Source organism: Eleutherodactylus coqui, unplaced genomic scaffold (genome assembly GCF_035609145.1).
Source record: "Eleutherodactylus coqui strain aEleCoq1 unplaced genomic scaffold, aEleCoq1.hap1 HAP1_SCAFFOLD_290, whole genome shotgun sequence".
Lineage (NCBI taxonomy): Eukaryota > Metazoa > Chordata > Amphibia > Anura > Eleutherodactylidae > Eleutherodactylus > Eleutherodactylus coqui.
The window spans coordinates 4,283-18,644 of record NW_027101951.1 but is presented as its reverse complement, the minus strand read 5'-3'; the positions used below and the strand labels follow the sequence as shown (position 1 = coordinate 18,644).

The window sequence follows — 14,362 nt, the reverse complement described above, 5'->3', positions numbered from 1 at the left end:
TATCCACTGAGCAGCTGCGTCTGCCAGAGTGTGCACAGCACAGGTACAACTGGAAGCAAAACAACACACACACCAGTTCATATGGCAGCCGCACTCTATAGTTCGTACCTACCGCTGCGCTAATAGCCAAGTTGGAAACATCGGGCAGGCACAGCGTATCCTGGCAGCCTGCGTCTGTATGCTCCACGTATTCGGGTCATGGGTGTATGTGCAGGGGGCCCGGAGCCCCAGGGGGCCCATAAAGTCTCTCTTCCCCACATTGTAAACCAATGCTATCAATGAAGCTTTATAGTTTGGGGGCCCAGTTCCAGACTTTGTACTGGGGCCCCGCAGCTTCAAGTTACACCTCCGGATCAGGATAATGCTAGGCCATTCCAACCAGCCTGTGTGTGTGACCTGCAGTCGCTGGTAGTCGAAAAGCGGCCGGCCCCGGATGCGCGCTTCAGAGTGGACAGACAGCAGCGGACCCCCAATCACACAGGCCCAAGGCTTGCTATGTAGCACGGAATACCTCATTGGACTGCAGCACTCCACGCGGGCTGAGATACACGCTCCACGTGGGATGGGCAGTATTCGTCCATGAAGATCCAGGCCAACGTTTAGAGATGGAGCAACACTCGGGGAGCAAAGAACTCCAACGAACGGACGTCTACTTTACAAGGATGTATTGCTTTATTCAATGCATGGACACAGAAACAGTTCAACCGCTCGATTACAGACCGCAGTCAATACAGTAAAGAAAGAAATGTGTCTGTTTAATGTAAACTTGCATGGAGCTCGTTTGTCAGCCACTGACTGACTGAATGCTGAAACGTGGTCTGACGTTACATGCACCACCAGGGATAAGGCCTTGCCTATAAGCATTCCCCAGCTGGCAAAAACGGAACCTCCCTGCCTATTCCTCACCATGGAAGAACGGAACCTACCTTTTTTTTAAAAAAAAGAAAGCCACAGCAGCAGCCAACTCGATTTTGGTAGGCCGCTGTCTCCCCCTTGTGTGCTGCATAAAAAATGCACTCCACTAAAAATAACATTGATCCACGAAATAGAGCGTAGGGAGAGAATGAGGCTTCAAGATGAGCCGTCAGGCTATGATAAATTGTATCACACCTGGGCGATATGGATAGATGCCCGGAGCTCACCCCTATTTACTAGGTGGTTACAGACAGGGACATGTGAGTAACACGTTTAAACCACAATCGTAAAGAGAAACAGCAATCCCGGAGCGCCCCCCCCTCCCCCTTTTTGTTTTATTTTCTCTTTCTCCCGTGTCATAGATACCTACCCTCCCTTACCGCTCCCCCCCCCCTTCCCCTGTTTGTACACCTTATAAAATATCACAGACAAACATCATATAGTTCAACTCGAAATTTATTTATTAAGTTTCATTGTCAAAGTTATTTTTACATTGCTTTGAGATAAGGCAAAAGTTTCCCCCCCTCCATGAAACCAATAAAACCTATATTGAATAAAATAAAAATGATGCAGTTGCCGGTAGTTCAGCAGTTGCCGGTAGTTCAGCAGTTGCCGGTAGTTCAGCAGTTGCCGGTAGTTCAGCAGTTGCCGGTAGTTCAGCAGTTGCCGGTAGTTCAGCAGTTGCCGGTAGTTTTGCAGTTGCCGGTAGTTTTGCAGTTGCCGGTAGTTTTGCAGTTGCCGGTAGTTTTGCAGTTGCCGGTAGTTTTGCAGTTGCCGGTAGTTCTGCAGTTGCCGGTAGTTCTGCAGCTTCTTGGTAGAGATAAAGACCATCTCCCGTCTCCCAGCTGCAGCAGAGACTGACTGAAATCGCTGCCAAGCCCGCTATTTATGCTTCTAAATTGATGACATCACAATGGAGTGACATCAGCCTGCCATACACCTGGCTCATGACATCACAAGGGAGTGACATCATCAGCATTCCAAATACCTGGCTCATTTGCATACAGTATGTATGCATGTATGTGTCTATCTATCCTATCCTATCTAATCTATCTTTATTAATTACGTAGAATATAGATATGGATTATTTCTGAATTATAGATTTTGTAGATATAGATTAAAGATAGATTTACGATTGTGTGTGTGTGTGTGATAGAGATATATATATATATGTAAAAAAAATATAAAATCTGTAGTTATGTATGTATGGCGGGGAAAAAAAGGCCTGCTGTATGTTTTTAAGTTCTTCGGATGACCATGCCGCTCTAATATTCTCCTTACTAGGGTCTACTAATGCTGGCCCAGGGGAAGGCAATAAAGCCCTATGGGGCCGAAGCCAATTTCCCTTATTTTAGGTAAAAAGTTTCCATCCGTCCCTACTCGAAATGCGGCTGGCCGAAGAGATCCCTCCAACCGACCGGCCGACGCACCTTCAGAGACAAACTAGTGCTTGCTTCTAGTGTCATCGCCGGCTTAACCCTCGTTTGTAGGGAGCTGACGAGTCCTGCAGCAGCAGCAGGCTCTGCAAGCCTAGGATGCGTGAGCTCGGTGCAAGAGGAAGGACTGAGGGTGTGAGGCTGGGCGCGGTTGAGAAGGCGTGGGGCGGGGCTATGTAAAGTTTTAATAGCTCTCCCAGCTGCCTGGGTGCATTGTGGGTGCGCCCAGAGTGCTGGCTGAGCGTGTTGCCTCAAGCCTTGGAAGTGGAGTTGGGCGGACCGGGCTACAGGTGAAACCCATTTCGGGTTATCGCTTCTCGGCCTTTTGGCTAAGATCAAGTGTAGTATCTGTTCTTATCAGTTTAATATCTGATACGTCCCCTATCTGGGGACCATATATTAAATGGATTTTTAGAACAGGGAGCTGGAAAAAGAGCTTGCTCTGTCCACTCCACGCATTGACCTGGTATTGCAGTACCTCCAGGACCGGTGCACCCCCTTTCCTACAACAGTTTCCAAAAGCAGAAAAACAAAACCGACGAGCAAGAGGTGCAGCGCAGCTGTGGCGGCTGCTGCTACCACCGCCCAAGCACTTTGATTGACACTCAGCCCGTCTGCTCGCAACATTGTATCCACTGAGCAGCTGCGTCTGCCAGAGTGTGCACAGCACAGGTACAACTGGAAGCAAAACAACACACACACCAGTTCATATGGCAGCCGCACTCTATAGTTCGTACCTACCGCTGCGCTAATAGCCAAGTTGGAAACATCGGGCAGGCACAGCGTATCCTGGCAGCCTGCGTCTGTATGCTCCACGTATTCGGGTCATGGGTGTATGTGCAGGGGGCCCGGAGCCCCAGGGGGCCCATAAAGTCTCTCTTCCCCACATTGTAAACCAATGCTATCAATGAAGCTTTATAGTTTGGGGGCCCAGTTCCAGACTTTGTACTGGGGCCCCGCAGCTTCAAGTTACACCTCCGGATCAGGATAATGCTAGGCCATTCCAACCAGCCTGTGTGTGTGACCTGCAGTCGCTGGTAGTCGAAAAGCGGCCGGCCCCGGATGCGCGCTTCAGAGTGGACAGACAGCAGCGGACCCCCAATCACACAGGCCCAAGGCTTGCTATGTAGCACGGAATACCTCATTGGACTGCAGCACTCCACGCGGGCTGAGATACACGCTCCACGTGGGATGGGCAGTATTCGTCCATGAAGATCCAGGCCAACGTTTAGAGATGGAGCAACACTCGGGGAGCAAAGAACTCCAACGAACGGACGTCTACTTTACAAGGATGTATTGCTTTATTCAATGCATGGACACAGAAACAGTTCAACCGCTCGATTACAGACCGCAGTCAATACAGTAAAGAAAGAAATGTGTCTGTTTAATGTAAACTTGCATGGAGCTCGTTTGTCAGCCACTGACTGACTGAATGCTGAAACGTGGTCTGACGTTACATGCACCACCAGGGATAAGGCCTTGCCTATAAGCATTCCCCAGCTGGCAAAAACGGAACCTCCCTGCCTATTCCTCACCATGGAAGAACGGAACCTACCTTTTTTTTAAAAAAAAGAAAGCCACAGCAGCAGCCAACTCGATTTTGGTAGGCCGCTGTCTCCCCCTTGTGTGCTGCATAAAAAATGCACTCCACTAAAAATAACATTGATCCACGAAATAGAGCGTAGGGAGAGAATGAGGCTTCAAGATGAGCCGTCAGGCTATGATAAATTGTATTACACCTGGGCGATATGGATAGATGCCCGGAGCTCACCCCTATTTACTAGGTGGTTACAGACAGGGACATGTGAGTAACACGTTTAAACCACAATCGTAAAGAGAAACAGCAATCCCGGAGCGCCCCCCCCTCCCCCTTTTTGTTTTATTTTCTCTTTCTCCCGTGTCATAGATACCTACCCTCCCTTACCGCTCCCCCCCCCCTTCCCCTGTTTGTACACCTTATAAAATATCACAGACAAACATCATATAGTTCAACTCGAAATTTATTTATTAAGTTTCATTGTCAAAGTTATTTTTACATTGCTTTGAGATAAGGCAAAAGTTTCCCCCCCTCCATGAAACCAATAAAACCTATATTGAATAAAATAAAAATGATGCAGTTGCCGGTAGTTCAGCAGTTGCCGGTAGTTCAGCAGTTGCCGGTAGTTCAGCAGTTGCCGGTAGTTCAGCAGTTGCCGGTAGTTCAGCAGTTGCCGGTAGTTCAGCAGTTGCCGGTAGTTTTGCAGTTGCCGGTAGTTTTGCAGTTGCCGGTAGTTTTGCAGTTGCCGGTAGTTTTGCAGTTGCCGGTAGTTCTGCAGTTGCCGGTAGTTCTGCAGCTTCTTGGTAGAGATAAAGACCATCTCCCGTCTCCCAGCTGCAGCAGAGACTGACTGAAATCGCTGCCAAGCCCGCTATTTATGCTTCTAAATTGATGACATCACAATGGAGTGACATCAGCCTGCCATACACCTGGCTCATGACATCACAAGGGAGTGACATCATCAGCATTCCAAATACCTGGCTCATTTGCATACAGTATGTATGCATGTATGTGTCTATCTATCCTATCCTATCTAATCTATCTTTATTAATTACGTAGAATATAGATATGGATTATTTCTGAATTATAGATTTTGTAGATATAGATTAAAGATAGATTTACGATTGTGTGTGTGTGTGTGATAGAGATATATATATATATGTAAAAAAAATATAAAATCTGTAGTTATGTATGTATGGCGGGGAAAAAAAGGCCTGCTGTATGTTTTTAAGTTCTTCGGATGACCATGCCGCTCTAATATTCTCCTTACTAGGGTCTACTAATGCTGGCCCAGGGGAAGGCAATAAAGCCCTATGGGGCCGAAGCCAATTTCCCTTATTTTAGGTAAAAAGTTTCCATCCGTCCCTACTCGAAATGCGGCTGGCCGAAGAGATCCCTCCAACCGACCGGCCGACGCACCTTCAGAGACAAACTAGTGCTTGCTTCTAGTGTCATCGCCGGCTTAACCCTCGTTTGTAGGGAGCTGACGAGTCCTGCAGCAGCAGCAGGCTCTGCAAGCCTAGGATGCGTGAGCTCGGTGCAAGAGGAAGGACTGAGGGTGTGAGGCTGGGCGCGGTTGAGAAGGCGTGGGGCGGGGCTATGTAAAGTTTTAATAGCTCTCCCAGCTGCCTGGGTGCATTGTGGGTGCGCCCAGAGTGCTGGCTGAGCGTGTTGCCTCAAGCCTTGGAAGTGGAGTTGGGCGGACCGGGCTACAGGTGAAACCCATTTCGGGTTATCGCTTCTCGGCCTTTTGGCTAAGATCAAGTGTAGTATCTGTTCTTATCAGTTTAATATCTGATACGTCCCCTATCTGGGGACCATATATTAAATGGATTTTTAGAACAGGGAGCTGGAAAAAGAGCTTGCTCTGTCCACTCCACGCATTGACCTGGTATTGCAGTACCTCCAGGACCGGTGCACCCCCTTTCCTACAACAGTTTCCAAAAGCAGAAAAACAAAACCGACGAGCAAGAGGTGCAGCGCAGCTGTGGCGGCTGCTGCTACCACCGCCCAAGCACTTTGATTGACACTCAGCCCGTCTGCTCGCAACATTGTATCCACTGAGCAGCTGCGTCTGCCAGAGTGTGCACAGCACAGGTACAACTGGAAGCAAAACAACACACACACCAGTTCATATGGCAGCCGCACTCTATAGTTCGTACCTACCGCTGCGCTAATAGCCAAGTTGGAAACATCGGGCAGGCACAGCGTATCCTGGCAGCCTGCGTCTGTATGCTCCACGTATTCGGGTCATGGGTGTATGTGCAGGGGGCCCGGAGCCCCAGGGGGCCCATAAAGTCTCTCTTCCCCACATTGTAAACCAATGCTATCAATGAAGCTTTATAGTTTGGGGGCCCAGTTCCAGACTTTGTACTGGGGCCCCGCAGCTTCAAGTTACACCTCCGGATCAGGATAATGCTAGGCCATTCCAACCAGCCTGTGTGTGTGACCTGCAGTCGCTGGTAGTCGAAAAGCGGCCGGCCCCGGATGCGCGCTTCAGAGTGGACAGACAGCAGCGGACCCCCAATCACACAGGCCCAAGGCTTGCTATGTAGCACGGAATACCTCATTGGACTGCAGCACTCCACGCGGGCTGAGATACACGCTCCACGTGGGATGGGCAGTATTCGTCCATGAAGATCCAGGCCAACGTTTAGAGATGGAGCAACACTCGGGGAGCAAAGAACTCCAACGAACGGACGTCTACTTTACAAGGATGTATTGCTTTATTCAATGCATGGACACAGAAACAGTTCAACCGCTCGATTACAGACCGCAGTCAATACAGTAAAGAAAGAAATGTGTCTGTTTAATGTAAACTTGCATGGAGCTCGTTTGTCAGCCACTGACTGACTGAATGCTGAAACGTGGTCTGACGTTACATGCACCACCAGGGATAAGGCCTTGCCTATAAGCATTCCCCAGCTGGCAAAAACGGAACCTCCCTGCCTATTCCTCACCATGGAAGAACGGAACCTACCTTTTTTTTAAAAAAAAGAAAGCCACAGCAGCAGCCAACTCGATTTTGGTAGGCCGCTGTCTCCCCCTTGTGTGCTGCATAAAAAATGCACTCCACTAAAAATAACATTGATCCACGAAATAGAGCGTAGGGAGAGAATGAGGCTTCAAGATGAGCCGTCAGGCTATGATAAATTGTATCACACCTGGGCGATATGGATAGATGCCCGGAGCTCACCCCTATTTACTAGGTGGTTACAGACAGGGACATGTGAGTAACACGTTTAAACCACAATCGTAAAGAGAAACAGCAATCCCGGAGCGCCCCCCCCTCCCCCTTTTTGTTTTATTTTCTCTTTCTCCCGTGTCATAGATACCTACCCTCCCTTACCGCTCCCCCCCCCCTTCCCCTGTTTGTACACCTTATAAAATATCACAGACAAACATCATATAGTTCAACTCGAAATTTATTTATTAAGTTTCATTGTCAAAGTTATTTTTACATTGCTTTGAGATAAGGCAAAAGTTTCCCCCCCTCCATGAAACCAATAAAACCTATATTGAATAAAATAAAAATGATGCAGTTGCCGGTAGTTCAGCAGTTGCCGGTAGTTCAGCAGTTGCCGGTAGTTCAGCAGTTGCCGGTAGTTCAGCAGTTGCCGGTAGTTCAGCAGTTGCCGGTAGTTCAGCAGTTGCCGGTAGTTTTGCAGTTGCCGGTAGTTTTGCAGTTGCCGGTAGTTTTGCAGTTGCCGGTAGTTTTGCAGTTGCCGGTAGTTCTGCAGTTGCCGGTAGTTCTGCAGCTTCTTGGTAGAGATAAAGACCATCTCCCGTCTCCCAGCTGCAGCAGAGACTGACTGAAATCGCTGCCAAGCCCGCTATTTATGCTTCTAAATTGATGACATCACAATGGAGTGACATCAGCCTGCCATACACCTGGCTCATGACATCACAAGGGAGTGACATCATCAGCATTCCAAATACCTGGCTCATTTGCATACAGTATGTATGCATGTATGTGTCTATCTATCCTATCCTATCTAATCTATCTTTATTAATTACGTAGAATATAGATATGGATTATTTCTGAATTATAGATTTTGTAGATATAGATTAAAGATAGATTTACGATTGTGTGTGTGTGTGTGATAGAGATATATATATATATGTAAAAAAAATATAAAATCTGTAGTTATGTATGTATGGCGGGGAAAAAAAGGCCTGCTGTATGTTTTTAAGTTCTTCGGATGACCATGCCGCTCTAATATTCTCCTTACTAGGGTCTACTAATGCTGGCCCAGGGGAAGGCAATAAAGCCCTATGGGGCCGAAGCCAATTTCCCTTATTTTAGGTAAAAAGTTTCCATCCGTCCCTACTCGAAATGCGGCTGGCCGAAGAGATCCCTCCAACCGACCGGCCGACGCACCTTCAGAGACAAACTAGTGCTTGCTTCTAGTGTCATCGCCGGCTTAACCCTCGTTTGTAGGGAGCTGACGAGTCCTGCAGCAGCAGCAGGCTCTGCAAGCCTAGGATGCGTGAGCTCGGTGCAAGAGGAAGGACTGAGGGTGTGAGGCTGGGCGCGGTTGAGAAGGCGTGGGGCGGGGCTATGTAAAGTTTTAATAGCTCTCCCAGCTGCCTGGGTGCATTGTGGGTGCGCCCAGAGTGCTGGCTGAGCGTGTTGCCTCAAGCCTTGGAAGTGGAGTTGGGCGGACCGGGCTACAGGTGAAACCCATTTCGGGTTATCGCTTCTCGGCCTTTTGGCTCAGATCAAGTGTAAGGCTCGGTCTGTGCTGGAGGAGCGATCTGGGTGCGCCCAGTTTTTTTGCTTGGAGCGGCATCTTTTTCCTGTGGTTTTTGGACCGACAGCTGACCCCTGAAAATGTTTGGCATGAAGAATTCCATACGCTTTGAAGTTGCGCCAGGAGATTACAACAAGAACACTGTCGTCTTTATCGTCAGAGATATTCTCCTGGAGAAGATGAAGGTTCCTAAAGCAACCATCTACAGCGTGCAGGACTTTCCACGGCAGGGTATGTACGATGTGACTTTTACAGAGGAACATATCTGCCTAAATGTTTATGAATGGCTCAGAAAGCACAAGGACATTGACTTGTTGGATGGAGTTAGGATCACTCCGTTGTTTGGCATCCACGAAAAGCCAGTCTTGGTGCATGTCTACAACCCCTTCACTGAGGTTGAACTAGTTAAAAGCTTTTTAAGAAGATATTGCGACCAGGTGAGGGGTGGAGACAAGCAGATGAACATTTTAGGCATATTCAACTGCAAGTACAAGTTCTATTGCAGATTTAGACAGAGTGCAGACAGCATTGGAGGTGTGAAGCACCCACCGGCCAACTTCACAATTGCTGGACAGAGAGGCTATCTGACTTATCCGGGGCAACCCACTTACTGCCGCAATTGCTTCGAGTTTGGGCATGTAAAAACTGAATGCACGAAAGGGCAAGTATGCAGAAACTGCCAGGAAGAGGGTCATCACGCTGGTAATTGCCCGCAACCAAAGCGGTGTGACTTTTGTGGCTCTAGCGATCATATGTTTAAAGATTGCACTGCGAGCATAAGGCCCAGAATGGGAGGAGAGAGGGAAGAGGTGCCAGAGCAGGAGAGAGCTGGTAAATCTCCTGGCATACAGAGGAAGGTTGAAAACCCCAAAAGTGTGCAGGCTGAAGCTGCAGGGCCTGCTGAGGTATCTGGAGCCGTAGGGGCCCCAAAAGTGTCTGAGGTTCCAAAAACGTCTGAGACTGCAAAATTGTCTGAGGCCACAAAAACTGAAACTGCAAAAATATCTTGGGCTGCAGTGGCTGCTAAGGCACCTGTGGAGGCTGGAGTGTCTGGAGCTGCTAGGGCACCAGTGGTTGCTAAAGTGTCCAAAGCAACTAAAATGTCCAGAGCAACTAAAGCGCCGGTGGCAAGTAAAACGCCTGTAGTTTCCAAACCACCTGAGGTCGTTAAAGTGTCTGAGGCAGCAGAAATGCCTGAAGCTGTGGAGGTATCTGAGGCCCAGGTGTCTAAGATAATTAGACACCTGGAGGAAGTAATTGAAGGGGTGGAGAGTCCACTACATCCCTCAGACCCAGAGAACATTGCAAGCTTCTCCTCACCAGAGACTTCCCTGTGTAAGAGGGAGGGTGGTGGGGATTCTGAAAGCTCAAGTGATGAAGAGTTCGCAGAAGTGGTGGGGGACTCTGCTAAAAAACGAAAGTGTGAGAGGAGTAAAGAAAAGCCCATGGAAACCGGCGACCCGCTGGAAAAAGTGGCGCAGGACCTTGTCCTTACTACTGATAGTGGTGAAGACTTATAAATGAATCTTTGCATAGGGTACTCACCCTGATGTATTTAAGCAGCATGATGTATATGAGGATGTAATATGGGTTTTACCATTTGCTCACAAAATGTCCGGGTGTTTACCAGTAGGGCCAGGAGGACGGCCATACTGAGTTTTCTCAGACAGGAGAATGCGGATGTGTACTGTCTGCAAGAATGTGGGATTACTGGTAATATAAAACCTGATGAATGGCCTTGTGGGACATGTATATGGTCTGGTAGTAAGACAAACAGAAATGATGGGGTAGGCATATTGCTTAAGTCGGGGGAGGTGCAGCTAGACAGCTACACAGTAATTGAGGTGGGGAGGTGTCTGTCAGCGGTACTGATATATAAAAACACTAAGTTTTTGTTAGTTAATATTTATGCTCCCAGCAGTAAGAATGAGAGAAAACTTTTATTTGAAAAAATTAAATTGTTTATTCAGGGCAGAATGCCAGTAATTATAGTCGGTGATGTGAACTGCGACCTGGACAAGAAGGCTTTTGATTTGTCTGGGAAGGTTTTGTCAGAGATTGTTTCTGATTATAGGTTGCAAGATATGCAGATTTTATGTAACATTAACCCCAAATTATTTACTTACCATGCCGATAGAGGGGGCCTTCATTCCCGGCTGGACTATTGTTTTGTTTCAGAGAATATCATACCGTTAAGCTACCAACAAAAACCAGTTATTTTCTCGGATCATGAGTGTTTGCTGTGTGGTGTGGATGTGAATGTGAGAGGGGTACATGGGAGGGGGCTGTGGAAACTCAATATAAGTCATCTGGAGAGTGAGGATGTGAGAAAGGAGTATGAGTGTCTGTATAACAGGTGGTGTGAGAGGAAAAGCAAGTTTGCTAATATTCTGCAGTGGTGGGATTGGGTAAAAAAGAAGACTAAAGCATATTTCAAGTCTTTGGGATATAAACTGGCAGCAAGAAGGCGGGAGGAGTACACAAAACTAAACACACGTCTAAGCTTTTTGGAGAGAATGAGAGAGAATGGTGTGGATGTGCAGGATGAGTTGGTGAGTGTGAGGAGAGAAATCAATAGGTATATGACAGAAAAAGGCAGAAGCATCATATACAGGGCCAAACTGGAAAAGATGGAGTATGGAGAGAAATGCTCTAGGTTTTTCTTTAAAAAGGTCTTTGCAAAGAAACCAACAATAGAGGTGGTGATGAAAGAGGATGGATGTGAGGTGAGTGGGGATGGTGTGGGTGAGGAAGTGGCTGCGTTCTATGAGGATCTGTATGCGGTGAAAGAGAGGGATGAGAGTTTGGAGAGTGAGGTGCTGAGTGTGCTAGAGAGTAAGCTTGGAGAGGGAGAGAGAGCGTCTGTGATGAGAGACATATCTATGGATGAGGTGGAGAGAGTGGTACAAGGAATGGCTGTGAATAAGACGCCTGGCGAGGATGGGTTGCCTGTGGAATTCTATCGTCTGTTGTGGAAGGTGGTGGGAGTGGATGTGTGTGCGGTGTGTAAGTATATGTGGGAGAATGTGGAAGTGGCTGAGAGTATGCGTGGGGGTGTGATTGTGTTGATACCAAAAAAAGGAAGCCTGAAAAGTCTGAAAAATTGGAGGCCCATCACGTTACTTAACTGTGATTACAAGATTTATGCGAAGATAGTGGCCAACAGAATGAGAGATGTGGTTGAATGTGTGGTGAGTGAAGAGCAATTCTGTGCGGTGCCTGGTAGAAGAGTGCAAGAGAGTCTGGTGTTGTTGAGAGATGTGTTGTGGGATTGTAAGAGTAGAGAGAAGAGTGTGTATGTTGTGTCTATAGACTTTGAAAAGGCGTATGATAGATTGTCTCATAGTTTTTTGTTTAGAGTGTTGTTACGAATGGGTTTCCCGAGTGATTTTGTGTGGAGAGTTCAGAGTTTATATAATGGAATGTATAGCAGAGTGTTGGTGAATGGATGTGTGGGGAGAAAGGTGAATGGATGTTCTGGTGTGCGGCAGGGCTGTCCGCTGTCCGCAGTCGCTTTTATTTGTGCGATTGAGCCATTGTTGTGCCTGTTGAGAAAGGACAAAGTTGTGAGAGGGATTCATATTCCAGGAAGTGGTGGGAAAGAGTTAAAAGTGTGTGCGTATATGGACGATGTGTGTGTGGTGTGCGAGTCAGAGAGTGCTGTGCGTAGAGTCAAGTTGTTAGCGTCTATTTTTTGTGGTGCGTCTGCTTTTAGAGTGAATTGGTCAAAGAGTGAATGTAAAGTATTTGGGGAGGTAGGTGGAGTGAGAGATTTAGGTTTGAATGTAGTGTCTGGGCCAATGAAAATTCTGGGGGTCATGTTTAATGACTCTGTGGATGGTAAAGAGAGTTGGGAGGCAGCAAAGGAAAGAGTGGAGAAACGGTTGACCTTCTGGAGGATGAGAGATCTTAGTCTCCTGGGAAAAATAGTAGTGATCAAGAGTATTGTTCTGCCAATCTTTTTGTATGTGGCAATGATCTTCCCGCCTGACTATATGAGGCTCAGGAGTTTAAATAGGATTCTATTTGTTTTTTTCTGGGGATCTAAGATGGAGCGCTTGAAAAGAGAGACTGTGGTGAAGAATTGGAGGAATGGTGGTATGAGTTTCCCGAACCTAGAAGTTTATTTTGGAGTGAATGGATTAGTTTTTTTGTTGGCTGTGATTGAGAGAGAGAGAAAGGTGTCGTGTATGATGAGATATTTGGCTGGGCGACTGTTTGTAAGGTTAAAGTGGTGCAGGAATGACTTGAGTAAGCCTGTTGCATTCGTGGTTCCAAAGTGGTATGAGTGGATTGTAAAGTTTGTAGAGAAGTATGAGTTGAGTGAAGTGGAAGTGAGTATGCTCCGAAATAAACGTCTGCTTGTGAGAATGATTGAGAGTAGGGAAAGGGTGAGTGAGATAAATCTGGTTGGTGGAAGGAATGTGCAGAGAGTATGGGCGAAAGTGAGAATGGATGGAATGACTGGCAGACAGAAAGAAATTGTATGGCAGAGCTTGCATGGTGTACTGCCTGTGAGAGAATTTCAGAGGAGTAGAGGTCTGATAGCAAGAGAGACCTGTCCTAGAGTCCAGTGTGGAGGCAGCGAGAGCATAGTCCACTTATTCTGGAATTGTGCCTATGCCCAGAAAGTGGTGAAAAAATTAGGACCGCTCTGTAAAGAGTTAACAGGCATTCAGTTTCTATCTTTTGAGGTACTGATGTTTGGATTAGGTGCGAGTGATGGAGTGAAAGAAAGATTGTTGTGGTTGTTTTTGTCATGTGTGAAAGAAGTGCTGTGGGATGTGAGGAACGTGTATGTGTATAAAAGAGAAGAGCTGAGTGTGAATGCGAGTGTAAGAATGGTACTGGGGAAGTTATTTATATGCTACCTATGGGATAAGAGGAGGAGGGGGGTGGATGCGGAGGGCGTTTGGAAGGTGAAGAAGTGGATTCAACTTGTTGGATTGTAAAAATAATGTTTTTTCTTTGTGATATTGTTTTTTGTTACTGTGAAAAATAAGAACAGTAATAAAGCCTGATGATGAAAGGGATGAACGTTGCAGTAAATATGCAATGACAGTTTACTTGAAAGTAAAGTAAAGTAAGTTTTCAACCCAATCTGAGGGTATAAAAAAAAAAAAAAAAAAAAATCTGTTCTTATCAGTTTAATATCTGATACGTCCCCTATCTGGGGACCATATATTAAATGGATTTTTAGAACAGGGAGCTGGAAAAAGAGCTTGCTCTGTCCACTCCACGCATTGACCTGGTATTGCAGTACCTCCAGGACCGGTGCACCCCCTTTCCTACAACAGTTTCCAAAAGCAGAAAAACAAAACCGACGAGCAAGAGGTGCAGCGCAGCTGTGGCGGCTGCTGCTACCACCGCCCAAGCACTTTGATTGACACTCAGCCCGTCTGCTCGCAACATTGTATCCACTGAGCAGCTGCGTCTGCCAGAGTGTGCACAGCACAGGTACAACTGGAAGCAAAACAACACACACACCAGTTCATATGGCAGCCGCACTCTATAGTTCGTACCTACCGCTGCGCTAATAGCCAAGTTGGAAACATCGGGCAGGCACAGCGTATCCTGGCAGCCTGCGTCTGTATGCTCCACGTATTCGGGTCATGGGTGTATGTGCAGGGGGCCCGGAGCCCCAGGGGGCCCATAAAGTCTCTCTTCCCCACATTGTAAACCAATGCTATCAATGAAGCTTTATAGTTTGGGGGCCCAGT

The 14,362-nt window shown here is 47.1% G+C and overlaps 3 non-coding genes across 3 annotated transcripts; all 3 read left to right on the top strand.

Moving 5' to 3' along the window:
* The first annotated feature begins 2,660 nt into the window (after positions 1-2,660).
* Positions 2,661-2,851, top strand: LOC136593731 (U2 spliceosomal RNA). The gene has a single exon (XR_010788320.1). It is a non-coding gene; the product is annotated as a U2 spliceosomal RNA (small nuclear RNA).
* A 2,771-nt stretch (positions 2,852-5,622) lies between these two features.
* LOC136593719 (U2 spliceosomal RNA) lies at positions 5,623-5,813 on the top strand. Its single transcript, XR_010788307.1, has one exon. It is a non-coding gene; the product is annotated as a U2 spliceosomal RNA (small nuclear RNA).
* A 7,915-nt stretch (positions 5,814-13,728) lies between these two features.
* Positions 13,729-13,927, top strand: LOC136593753 (U2 spliceosomal RNA). Its single transcript, XR_010788340.1, has one exon. It is a non-coding gene; the product is annotated as a U2 spliceosomal RNA (small nuclear RNA).
* The last annotated feature ends 435 nt before the right edge of the window (positions 13,928-14,362 follow it).